This window comes from Oncorhynchus kisutch, unplaced genomic scaffold, assembly GCF_002021735.2.
Source record: "Oncorhynchus kisutch isolate 150728-3 unplaced genomic scaffold, Okis_V2 Okis03b-Okis08b_hom, whole genome shotgun sequence".
NCBI classification, from domain to species: domain Eukaryota; kingdom Metazoa; phylum Chordata; class Actinopteri; order Salmoniformes; family Salmonidae; genus Oncorhynchus; species Oncorhynchus kisutch.
Genome location: NW_022261980.1, coordinates 19,765,253 through 19,777,377, shown reverse-complemented (window position 1 = coordinate 19,777,377; position 12,125 = coordinate 19,765,253). Strand labels below are relative to the sequence as shown.

The 12,125-nt window shown below is 47.5% G+C and overlaps 1 protein-coding gene across 5 annotated transcripts in view; it reads right to left on the bottom strand.

Annotated features, from left to right (window-relative positions):
- Positions 1-12,125, bottom strand: part of LOC109883464 (AP-3 complex subunit sigma-2) — a 117,888-nt gene that overhangs the window by 61,608 nt on the left and 44,155 nt on the right. The window contains exon 1 of one of the 5 annotated variants that reach the window (XM_031812529.1): positions 10,883-11,009. The exons of the other annotated variants lie outside the window; for them this stretch is intronic. The gene's annotated coding sequence lies outside the window, so the exon portion shown is untranslated. Of the gene's footprint in view, positions 1-10,882; positions 11,010-12,125 lie in introns of those variants that run through there. 5 annotated transcript variants of the gene reach the window in all.

Here is a 12,125-nt window from a genome sequence, read left to right as displayed (position 1 = left end):
CCCATAGAGCCTCAGGACAGAACTCAGCCAGCTGGTTCTGAGGCCCAGTTCACAAACCCAAACCAACCCCATAGAGCCTCAGGACAGAACTCAGCCAGCTGGTTCTGAGGCCCAGTTCACAAACCCAAACCAACCCCATAGAGCCTCAGGACAGAACTCAGCCAGCTGGTTCTGAGGCCCAGTTCACAAACCCAAACCAACCCCATAGAGCCTCAGGACAGAACTCAGCCAGCTGGTTCTGAGGCCCAGTTCACAAACCCAAACCAACCCCATAGAGCCTCAGGACAGAACTCAGCCAGCTGGTTCTGAGGCTCAGTTCACTAACCCAAACCAACCCCATAGAGCCTCAGGACAGAACTCAGCCAGCTGGTTCTGAGGCCCAGTTCACAAACCCAAACCAACCCCATAGAGCCTCAGGACAGAACTCAGCCAGCTGGTTCTGAGGCCCAGTTCACAAACCCAAACCAACCCCATAGAGCCTCAGGACAGAACTCAGCCAGCTGGTTCTGAGGCCCAGTTCACAAACCCAAACCAACCCCATAGAGCCTCAGGACAGAACTCAGCCAGCTGGTTCTGAGGCCCAGTTCACAAACCCAAACCAACCCCATAGAGCCTCAGGACAGAACTCAGCCAGCTGGTTCTGAGGCCCAGTTCACAAACCCAAACCAACCCCATAGAGCCTCAGGACAGAACTCAGCCAGCTGGTTCTGAGGCCCAGTTCACAAACCCAAACCAACCCCATAGAGCCTCAGGACAGAACTCAGCCAGCTGGTTCTGAGGCCCAGTTCACAAACCCAAACCAACCCCATAGAGCCTCAGGACAGAACTCAGCCAGCTGGTTCTGAGGCCCAGTTCACAAACCCAAACCAACCCCATAGAGCCTCAGGACAGAACTCAGCCAGCTGGTTCTGAGGCCCAGTTCACAAACCCAAACCAACCCCATAGAGCCTCAGGACAGAACTCAGCCAGCTGGTTCTGAGGCCCAGTTCACTAACCCAAACCAACCCCATAGAGCCTCAGGACAGAACTCAGCCAGCTGGTTCTGAGGCCCAGTTCACTAACCCAAACCAACCCCATAGAGCCTCAGGACAGAACTCAGCCAGCTGGTTCTGAGGCTCAGTTCACTAACCCAAACCAACCCCATAGAGCCTCAGGACAGAACTCAGCCAGCTGGTTCTGAGGCCCAGTTCACAAACCCAAACCAACCCCATAGAGCCTCAGGACAGAACTCAGCCAGCTGGTTCTGAGGCCCAGTTCACAAACCCAAACCAACCCCATAGAGCCTCAGGACAGAACTCAGCCAGCTGGTTCTGAGGCCCAGTTCACAAACCCAAACCAACCCCATAGAGCCTCAGGACAGAACTCAGCCAGCTGGTTCTGAGGCCCAGTTCACAAACCCAAACCAACCCCATAGAGCCTCAGGACAGAACTCAGCCAGCTGGTTCTGAGGCTCAGTTCACTAACCCAAACCAACCCCATAGAGCCTCAGGACAGAACTCAGCCAGCTGGTTCTGAGGCCCAGTTCACAAACCCAAACCAACCCCATAGAGCCTCAGGACAGAACTCAGCCAGCTGGTTCTGAGGCCCAGTTCACAAACCCAAACCAACCCCATAGAGCCTCAGGACAGAACTCAGCCAGCTGGTTCTGAGGCCCAGTTCACAAACCCAAACCAACCCCATAGAGCCTCAGGACAGAACTCAGCCAGCTGGTTCTGAGGCCCAGTTCACAAACCCAAACCAACCCCATAGAGCCTCAGGACAGAACTCAGCCAGCTGGTTCTGAGGCCCAGTTCACAAACCCAAACCAACCCCATAGAGCCTCAGGACAGAACTCAGCCAGCTGGTTCTGAGGCCCAGTTCACAAACCCAAACCAACCCCATAGAGCCTCAGGACAGAACTCAGCCAGCTGGTTCTGAGGCCCAGTTCACAAACCCAAACCAACCCCATAGAGCCTCAGGACAGAACTCAGCCAGCTGGTTCTGAGGCCCAGTTCACAAACCCAAACCAACCCCATAGAGCCTCAGGACAGAACTCAGCCAGCTGGTTCTGAGGCCCAGTTCACAAACCCAAACCAACCCCATAGAGCCTCAGGACAGAACTCAGCCAGCTGGTTCTGAGGCCCAGTTCACTAACCCAAACCAACCCCATAGAGCCTCAGGACAGAACTCAGCCAGCTGGTTCTGAGGCCCAGTTCACTAACCCAAACCAACCCCATAGAGCCTCAGGACAGAACTCAGCCAGCTGGTTCTGAGGCCCAGTTCACAAACCCAAACCAACCCCATAGAGCCTCAGGACAGAACTCAGCCAGCTGGTTCTGAGGCCCAGTTCACTAACCCAAACCAACCCCATAGAGCCTCAGGACAGAACTCAGCCAGCTGGTTCTGAGGCCCAGTTCACAAACCCAAACCAACCCCATAGAGCCTCAGGACAGAACTCAGCCAGCTGGTTCTGAGGCCCAGTTCACAAACCCAAACCAACCCCATAGAGCCTCAGGACAGAACTCAGCCAGCTGGTTCTGAGGCCCAGTTCACAAACCCAAACCAACCCCATAGAGCCTCAGGACAGAACTCAGCCAGCTGGTTCTGAGGCTCAGTTCACTAACCCAAACCAACCCCATAGAGCCTCAGGACAGAACTCAGCCAGCTGGTTCTGAGGCCCAGTTCACTAACCCAAACCAACCCCATAGAGCCTCAGGACAGAACTCAGCCAGCTGGTTCTGAGGCCCAGTTCACTAACCCAAACCAACCCCATAGAGCCTCAGGACAGAACTCAGCCAGCTGGTTCTGAGGCCCAGTTCACAAACCCAAACCAACCCCATAGAGCCTCAGGACAGAACTCAGCCAGCTGGTTCTGAGGCCCAGTTCACAAACCCAAACCAACCCCATAGAGCCTCAGGACAGAACTCAGCCAGCTGGTTCTGAGGCTCAGTTCACTAACCCAAACCAACCCCATAGAGCCTCAGGACAGAACTCAGCCAGCTGGTTCTGAGGCCCAGTTCACTAACCCAAACCAACCCCATAGAGCCTCAGGACAGAACTCAGCCAGCTGGTTCTGAGGCCCAGTTCACAAACCCAAACCAACCCCATAGAGCCTCAGGACAGAACTCAGCCAGCTGGTTCTGAGGCCCAGTTCACTAACCCAAACCAACCCCATAGAGCCTCAGGACAGAACTCAGCCAGCTGGTTCTGAGGCCCAGTTCACAAACCCAAACCAACCCCATAGAGCCTCAGGACAGAACTCAGCCAGCTGGTTCTGAGGCCCAGTTCACAAACCCAAACCAACCCCATAGAGCCTCAGGACAGAACTCAGCCAGCTGGTTCTGAGGCTCAGTTCACTAACCCAAACCAACCCCATAGAGCCTCAGGACAGAACTCAGCCAGCTGGTTCTGAGGCCCAGTTCACTAACCCAAACCAACCCCATAGAGCCTCAGGACAGAACTCAGCCAGCTGGTTCTGAGGCCCAGTTCACTAACCCAAACCAACCCCATAGAGCCTCAGGACAGAACTCAGCCAGCTGGTTCTGAGGCCCAGTTCACAAACCCAAACCAACCCCATAGAGCAAAATGAAAAATATATCATTTTGGAAAGACACCACAAAAAATCGAAGTAAACTTCAATGCTATTTGTCTCTAAACAGACGGTACATGGTGTCAGGCTATCTGACCACTGTGACTGATAGAAAACACTGACTAGGTACAGACTCAGTGAGCACAGTCTGGCTATAGAGACCAGTCGTCACAGACAAACATGGCTGCCCATAGAGGACAGTCTGCCTATAGAGACCAGTCATCACAGACAAACCTGGCTGCCCATAGAGGACAGTCTGGCTATAGAGACCAGTCGTCACAGGCAAACCTGGCTGCCCAGAGAGGACAGTCTGCCTATAGAGACCAGTCATCACAGACAAACATGGCTGCCCATAGAGGACAGTCTGCCTATAGAGACCAGTCATCACAGACAAACATGGCTGCCCATAGAGGACAGTCTGCCTATAGAGACCAGTCGTCACAGACAAACATGGCTGCCCAGAGAGGACAGTCTGCCTATAGAGACCGGTCATCCCAGGCAAACCTGGCTGCCCAGAGAGGACAGTCTGCCTATAGAGACCGGTCATCACAGGCAAACCTGGCTGCCCAGAGAGGACAGTCTGGCTATAGAGACCAGTCGTCACAGACAAACATGGCTGCCCATAGAGGACAGTCTGCCTATAGAGACCAGTCGTCACAGACAAACATGGCTGCCCAGAGAGGACAGTCTGCCTATAGAGACCGGTCATCACAGGCAAACCTGGCTGCCCAGAGAGGACAGTCTGCCTATAGAGACCGGTCATCACAGGCAAACCTGGCTGCCCAGAGAGGACAGTCTGCCTATAGAGACCGGTCATCACAGGCAAACCTGGCTGCCCAGAGAGGACAGTCTGCCTATAGAGACCGGTCATCACAGGCAAACCTGGCTGCCCAGAGAGGACAGTCTGCCTATAGAGACCGGTCATCACAGGCAAACCTGGCTGCCCAGAGAGGACAGGCTGTGCTCACTCTGCTCCAGGGGAGAGGTTGAGACAGAGCTGCATTTCCTATTACACTATGACAAATACTCAGACCTTAATATTTCTTTCCAAAATTCTTTCCCAGAATTTGAAACTAAAATCCAATATTTATTGGGTGAAAAACCAAAATGTGCAGTTTTGACAGCCAAATATATGTCCTCCTGCCACAACCTGAGGGACAGCCAGTGAAAAGTGCCAATGTCAATAATTTTTCCCATTTAGTTTTGTTCTGTCTTTCAAAGCAGGTCATGTGTCTTCTCACTTCTCAGTCATATTGACACTGGTCTACTACCAGATCATGTGTCTTCTCAGTCATATTGACACTGGTCTACTACCAGATCATGTGTCTTCTCAGTCATATTGACACTGGTCTACTACCAGGTCATGTGTCTTCTCAGTCATGTTGACACTGGTCTACTACCAGGTCATGTGTCTTCTCAGTCATGTTGACACTGGTCTACTACCAGGTCATGTGTCTTCTCAGTCATGTTGACACTGGTCTACTACCAGGTCATGTGTCTTCTCAGTCATGTTGACACTGGTCTACTACCAGGTCATGTGCCTTCTCAGTCATGTTGACACTGGTCTACTACCATGTCATGTGTCTTCTCAGTCATGTTGACACTGGTCTACAACCATGTCATGTGCCTTCTCAGTCATGTTGACACTGGTCTACTACCAGGTCATGTGTCTTCTCAGTCATGTTGACACTGGTCTACTACCAGATCATGTGTCTTCTCAGTCATATTGACACTGGTCTACTACCAGATCATGTGTCTTGTCAGTCATGTTGACACTGGTCTACTACCAGTTCATGTGTCTTCTCAGTCATGTTGACACTGGTCTACTACCAGGTCATGTGTCTTCTCAGTCATGTTGACACTGGTCTACTACCAGGTCATGTGTCTTCTCAGTCATGTTGACACTGGTCTACTACCAGGTCATGTGTCTTCTCAGTCATGTTGACACTGGTCTACTACCAGGTCATGTGTCTTCTCAGTCATGTTGACACTGGTCTACTACCAGGTCATGTGCCTTCTCAGTCATGTTGACACTGGTCTACTACCATGTCATGTGTCTTCTCAGTCATGTTGACACTGGTCTACAACCATGTCATGTGCCTTCTCAGTCATGTTGACACTGGTCTACTACCAGGTCATGTGTCTTCTCAGTCATGTTGACACTGGTCTACTACCAGATCATGTGTCTTCTCAGTCATGTTGACACTGGTCTACTACCAGATCATGTGTCTTCTCAGTCATGTTGACACTGGTCTACTACCAGATCATGTGTCTTCTCAGTCATGTTGACACTGGTCTACTACCAGATCATGTGTCTTCTCAGTCATATTGACACTGGTCTACTACCAGGTCATGTGTCTTCTCAGTCATGTTGACACTGGTCTACTACCAGGTCATGTGTCTTCTCAGTCATGTTGACACTGGTCTACTACCAGGTCATGTGTCTTCTCAGTCATGTTGACACTGGTCTACTACCAGGTCATGTGTCTTCTCAGTCATGTTGACACTGGTCTACTACCAGGTCATGTGTCTTCTCAGTCATGTTGACACTGGTCTACTACCAGGTCATGTGTCTTCTCAGTCATGTTGACACTGGTCTACTACCAGGTCATGTGCCTTCTCAGTCATGTTGACACTGGTCTACTACCATGTCATGTGTCTTCTCAGTCATGTTGACACTGGTCTACAACCATGTCATGTGCCTTCTCAGTCATGTTGACACTGGTCTACTACCAGGTCATGTGTCTTCTCAGTCATGTTGACACTGGTCTACTACCAGATCATGTGTCTTCTCAGTCATGTTGACACTGGTCTACTACCAGGTCATGTGTCTTCTCAGTCATGTTGACACTGGTCTACTACCAGATCATGTGTCTTCTCAGTCATGTTGACACTGGTCTACTACCAGGTCATGTGTCTTCTCAGTCATGTTGACACTGGTCTACTACCAGGTCATGTGTCTTCTCAGTCATGTTGACACTGGTCTACTACCAGGTCAAGTGCCTTCTCAGTCATGTTGACACTGGTCTACTACCAGATCATGTGTCTTCTCAGTCATGTTGACACTGGTCTACTACCATGTCATGTGTCTTCTCAGTCATGTTGACACTGGTCTACTACCAGATCATGTGTCTTCTCAGTCATGTTGACACTGGTCTACTACCAGATCATGTGTCTTCTCAGTCATGTTGACACTGGTCTACTACCATGTCATGTGTCTTCTCAGTCATGTTGACACTGGTCTACTACCAGATCATGTGTCTTCTCAGTCATGTTGACACTGGTCTACTACCAGATCATGTGTCTTCTCAGTCATGTTGACACTGGTCTACTACCAGATCATGTGTCTTCTCAGTCATGTTGACACTGGTCTACTACCAGATCATGTGTCTTCTCAGTCATGTTGACACTGGTCTACTACCATATCATGTGTCTTCTCAGTCATGTTGACACTGGTCTACTACCAGATCATGTGTCTTCTCAGTCATGTTGACACTGGTCTACTACCAGGTCATGTGTCTTCTCAGTCATGTTGACACTGGTCTACTACCAGATCATGTGTCTTCTCAGTCATATTGACACTGGTCTACTACCAGGTCATGTGTCTTCTCAGTCATGTTGACACTGGTCTACTACCATGTCATGTGTCTTCTCAGTCATGTTGACACTGGTCTACTACCAGATCATGTGTCTTCTCAGTCATGTTGACACTGGTCTACTACCAGATCATGTGTCTTCTCAGTCATGTTGACACTGGTCTACTACCAGATCATGTGTCTTCTCAGTCATGTTGACACTGGTCTACTACCAGATCATGTGTCTTCTCAGTCATGTTGACACTGGTCTACTACCATGTCATGTGTCTTCTCAGTCATGTTGACACTGGTCTACTACCAGGTCATGTGTCTTCTCAGTCATGTTGACACTGGTCTACTACCAGGTCATGTGTCTTCTCAGTCATGTTGACACTGGTCTACTACCAGATCATGTGTCTTCTCAGTCATGTTGACACTGGTCTACTACCAGATCATGTGTCTTCTCAGTCATGTTGACACTGGTCTACTACCAGATCATGTGTCTTCTCAGTCATGTTGACACTGGTCTACTACCAGATCATGTGTCTTCTCAGTCATGTTGACACTGGTCTACTACCATGTCATGTGTCTTCTCAGTCATGTTGACACTGGTCTACTACCAGATCATGTGTCTTCTCAGTCATGTTGACACTGGTCTACTACCAGATCATGTGTCTTCTCAGTCATGTTGACACTGGTCTACTACCAGGTCATGTGTCTTCTCAGTCATGTTGACACTGGTCTACTACCAGATCATGTGTCTTCTCAGTCATGTTGACACTGGTCTACTACCAGATCATGTGTCTTCTCAGTCATGTTGACACTGGTCTACTACCATGTCATGTGTCTTCTCAGTCATGTTGACACTGGTCTACTACCAGGTCATGTGTCTTCTCAGTCATGTTGACACTGGTCTACTACCATGTCATGTGTCTTCTCAGTCATGTTGACACTGGTCTACTACCAGGTCATGTGTCTTCTCAGTCATGTTGACACTGGTCTACTACCAGATCATGTGTCTTCTCAGTCATGTTGACACTGGTCTACTACCAGATCATGTGTCTTCTCAGTCATGTTGACACTGGTCTACTACCAGATCATGTGTCTTCTCAGTCATGTTGACACTGGTCTACTACCAGGTCATGTGTCTTCTCAGTCATGTTGACACTGGTCTACTACCAGATCATGTGTCTTCTCAGTCATGTTGACACTGGTCTACTACCAGATCATGTGTCTTCTCAGTCATGTTGACACTGGTCTACTACCATGTCATGTGTCTTCTCAGTCATGTTGACACTGGTCTACTACCAGATCATGTGTCTTCTCAGTCATGTTGACACTGGTCTACTACCAGATCATGTGTCTTCTCAGTCATGTTGACACTGGTCTACTACCAGGTCATGTGTCTTCTCAGTCATGTTGACACTGGTCTACTACCAGATCATGTGTCTTCTCAGTCATGTTGACACTGGTCTACTACCAGATCATGTGTCTTCTCAGTCATGTTGACACTGGTCTACTACCATGTCATGTGTCTTCTCAGTCATGTTGACACTGGTCTACTACCAGGTCATGTGTCTTCTCAGTCATGTTGACACTGGTCTACTACCATGTCATGTGTCTTCTCAGTCATGTTGACACTGGTCTACTACCAGGTCATGTGTCTTCTCAGTCATGTTGACACTGGTCTACTACCAGATCATGTGTCTTCTCAGTCATGTTGACACGGGTCTACTACCAGATCATGTGTCTTCTCAGTCATGTTGACACTGGTCTACTACCAGATCATGTGTCTTCTCAGTCATGTTGACACTGGTCTACTACCAGGTCATGTGTCTTCTCAGTCATGTTGACACTGGTCTACTACCAGATCATGTGTCTTCTCAGTCATGTTGACACTGGTCTACTACCAGATCATGTGTCTTCTCAGTCATGTTGACACTGGTCTACTACCAGATCATGTGTCTTCTCAGTCATGTTGACACTGGTCTACTACCAGATCATGTGTCTTCTCAGTCATGTTGACACTGGTCTACTACCAGATCATGTGTCTTCTCAGTCATGTTGACACTGGTCTACTACCATGTCATGTGTCTTCTCAGTCATGTTGACACTGGTCTACTACCAGATCATGTGTCTTCTCAGTCATGTTGACACTGGTCTACTACCAGATCATGTGTCTTCTCAGTCATGTTGACACTGGTCTACTACCAGGTCATGTGTCTTCTCAGTCATGTTGACACTGGTCTACTACCAGATCATGTGTCTTCTCAGTCATGTTGACACTGGTCTACTACCAGGTCATGTGTCTTCTCAGTCATGTTGACACTGGTCTACTACCAGGTCATGTGTCTTCTCAGTCATGTTGACACTGGTCTACTACCATGTCATGTGTCTTCTCAGTCAGGTTGAGACTGGTCTACTACCAGATCATGTGTCTTCTCAGTCATGTTGACACTGGTCTACTACCAGGTCATGTGTCTTCTCAGTCATGTTGACACTGGTCTACTACCAGGTCATGTGTCTTCTCAGTCATGTTGACACTGGTCTACTACCAGGTCATGTGTCTTCTCAGTCATGTTGACACTGGTCTACTACCATTGCTTTAATGTATTGTTGTTCTCATTACTATTGTTGTTGTTAATGGTAATCACATCTCCACTACTACTATTGTTATTGCTGTTGGTCCCACCATTGTTGTTATATGTATACTTTGACAATGTCAATAAAGTCTACTGAATTGAATTGAAATTGAGAGAGAAAGCAGAGTCAGTATAGAGGAAAGGTCTTTTGTACATCTCAACTAGAAGAAAACAGTGTGCTAGAAATTGAGACAGAGACAGACAGAGAGAGAGAGAGACAGAGAGAGAGAGACAGAGAGAGACAGAGAGAGAAATACACAGAGAGAGAGAGAGGGGAGAGAGAGGGGAGAGAGAGAGACAGAGAGAGACAGAAAGACAGAGAGAGACAGAAAGAGAGAGAGAGGAGAGAGAAACATAGACAGACAGAGAGAGACAGAAAGACAGAGAGAGAGGAGAGAGAGACAGGGAGAGACAGACAGAGAGAGAAAGACAGAGAGAGAGAGAGGGGAGAGAGAGGGGAGAGAGAGAGACAGAGAGAGACAGAAAGACAGAGAGAGACAGAAAGAGAGAGAGAGAGAGAGAGAGAGAGAGAGAGAGAGAGAGAGAGAGAGGAGAGAGAAACAGACAGACAGAGACAGAAAGACAGAGAGAGAGGAGAGAGAGACAGGGAGAGACAGACAGAGAGAGAAAGACAGAGAGAGAGAGAGAGAGAGAGAGAGAGAGAGAGAGAGAGAGAGAGAGAGAGAGACAGACAGACAGAGAGAGAGAAACAGAGCTCTTATTGGTAGAGATAGCAATATCATCCTCTTATTGGTAGACAGAGTAATATCATCCTCTTATTGGTAGACAGCGTAATATCAGGCTCTTATTGGTAGACAGCGTAATATCAGGCCCTTATTGGTAGACAGAGTAATATCATCCTCTTATTGGTAGACAGCGTAATATCAGGCTCTTATTAGTAGACAGGGTAATATCAGCCTCTTATTGGTAGACAGAGTAATATCAGGCTCTTATTGGTAGACAGTAATATCCGGCTCTTATTAGTAGACAGAGTAATATCATCCTCTTATTGGTAGACAGTAATATCAGGCTCTTATTGGTAGACATAGTAATATTAGCCTCTTATTGGTAGACAGAGTAATATCAGGCCACATTACCTTGTTGATACACCTGGCAACAGCGTAGCAGCTTGATGGGTCTCTGATTGAAGACTAAACAGCTCTGCTGATAGTTGTCTGTCTGCTAGCTGATCTGAGCCACAGCCAGTCTTTCATTACATGAGACAAACACACAACACAAGGTAATGACAAACACACTGCATCCAAACCAAGCAGCAGGTCTTGTCTACGTCCCAAATGGCACCCTATAAAGTGCAGTACTTCACGATTGGCCCTGGTCAGAAATAGTGCACTACTTAGGGAATAGGGCTCCATTTGGGACAGACAACATGGACTACTGGTTTGGATACAGTGTGTTGCTCATTAACTTGTGAACGTATCTAACGTAGTGTCATTTAGGATGCTTCCCATGGGCCGTTAGGTTCCGTCGAGTCTTTACTATCATTAACTGAAGACTTATAGTTGTTTTCAAAGATTCTCTGTAATTAGTTATTACGCGATTAGACTGATTAATCATGTAACTGTAATTACTAGGAAGTCGGGACACCAAGGAAAAATATTCAGATTACAAAGTTATAATTTCCTAAAATAACGTTTCAGATTTTTTATCTGATCAATTAGTCTTCGAATGAATGAATTATTTACTTTACCTCACGTTGGTCTCATTCCAAACGTTGTAAATTGTTGGTTATCTGCACGAACCCAGTCTTCACTATGAGTCATCCATACATCAATTGTCTTAAATCATTTATTTATTACTAACTAAGTAATTCACAGAAATGCACAAACAAAATAACAAACAAGGTAAATGTGGATGAAATGATAGGAGAATGTGCCCTAGTGGGCTAAACCGGCATGGCAGCTTGTTAGACAAAAGGGGAAGTGGGGGACGACTAAGAAGTCACTACAGAGTGATAATTATAACAATTGAAATGCTAATCCTTTGCACATGAACGCTCACTCATTCGGGAACAATTGCGATCAATATATATATTTACGCTCAATGTGTCGTCTTAATCGCTGGTGAAAAGTTAATTTATTTTGTAGAATTGTCCGTCTCTCTCCCTCTCTTTCTCGCTGTCGTGGTTATAGTGATTGTTCAGAGTGACATTCATTCATTTCGTTATAGAATGGATGTTTCGGCGGTTGTCGTTCTTCTCGTTCAATGATACCGAATTCCTAGTTGCAGACTAGTAATTCATATCAAAGACTTGTTCTCATTCTGTCTGTATCGATAGTCTAAGAGTTTAACCACGTGGTATGGTTAAAAGATTCAGCAATG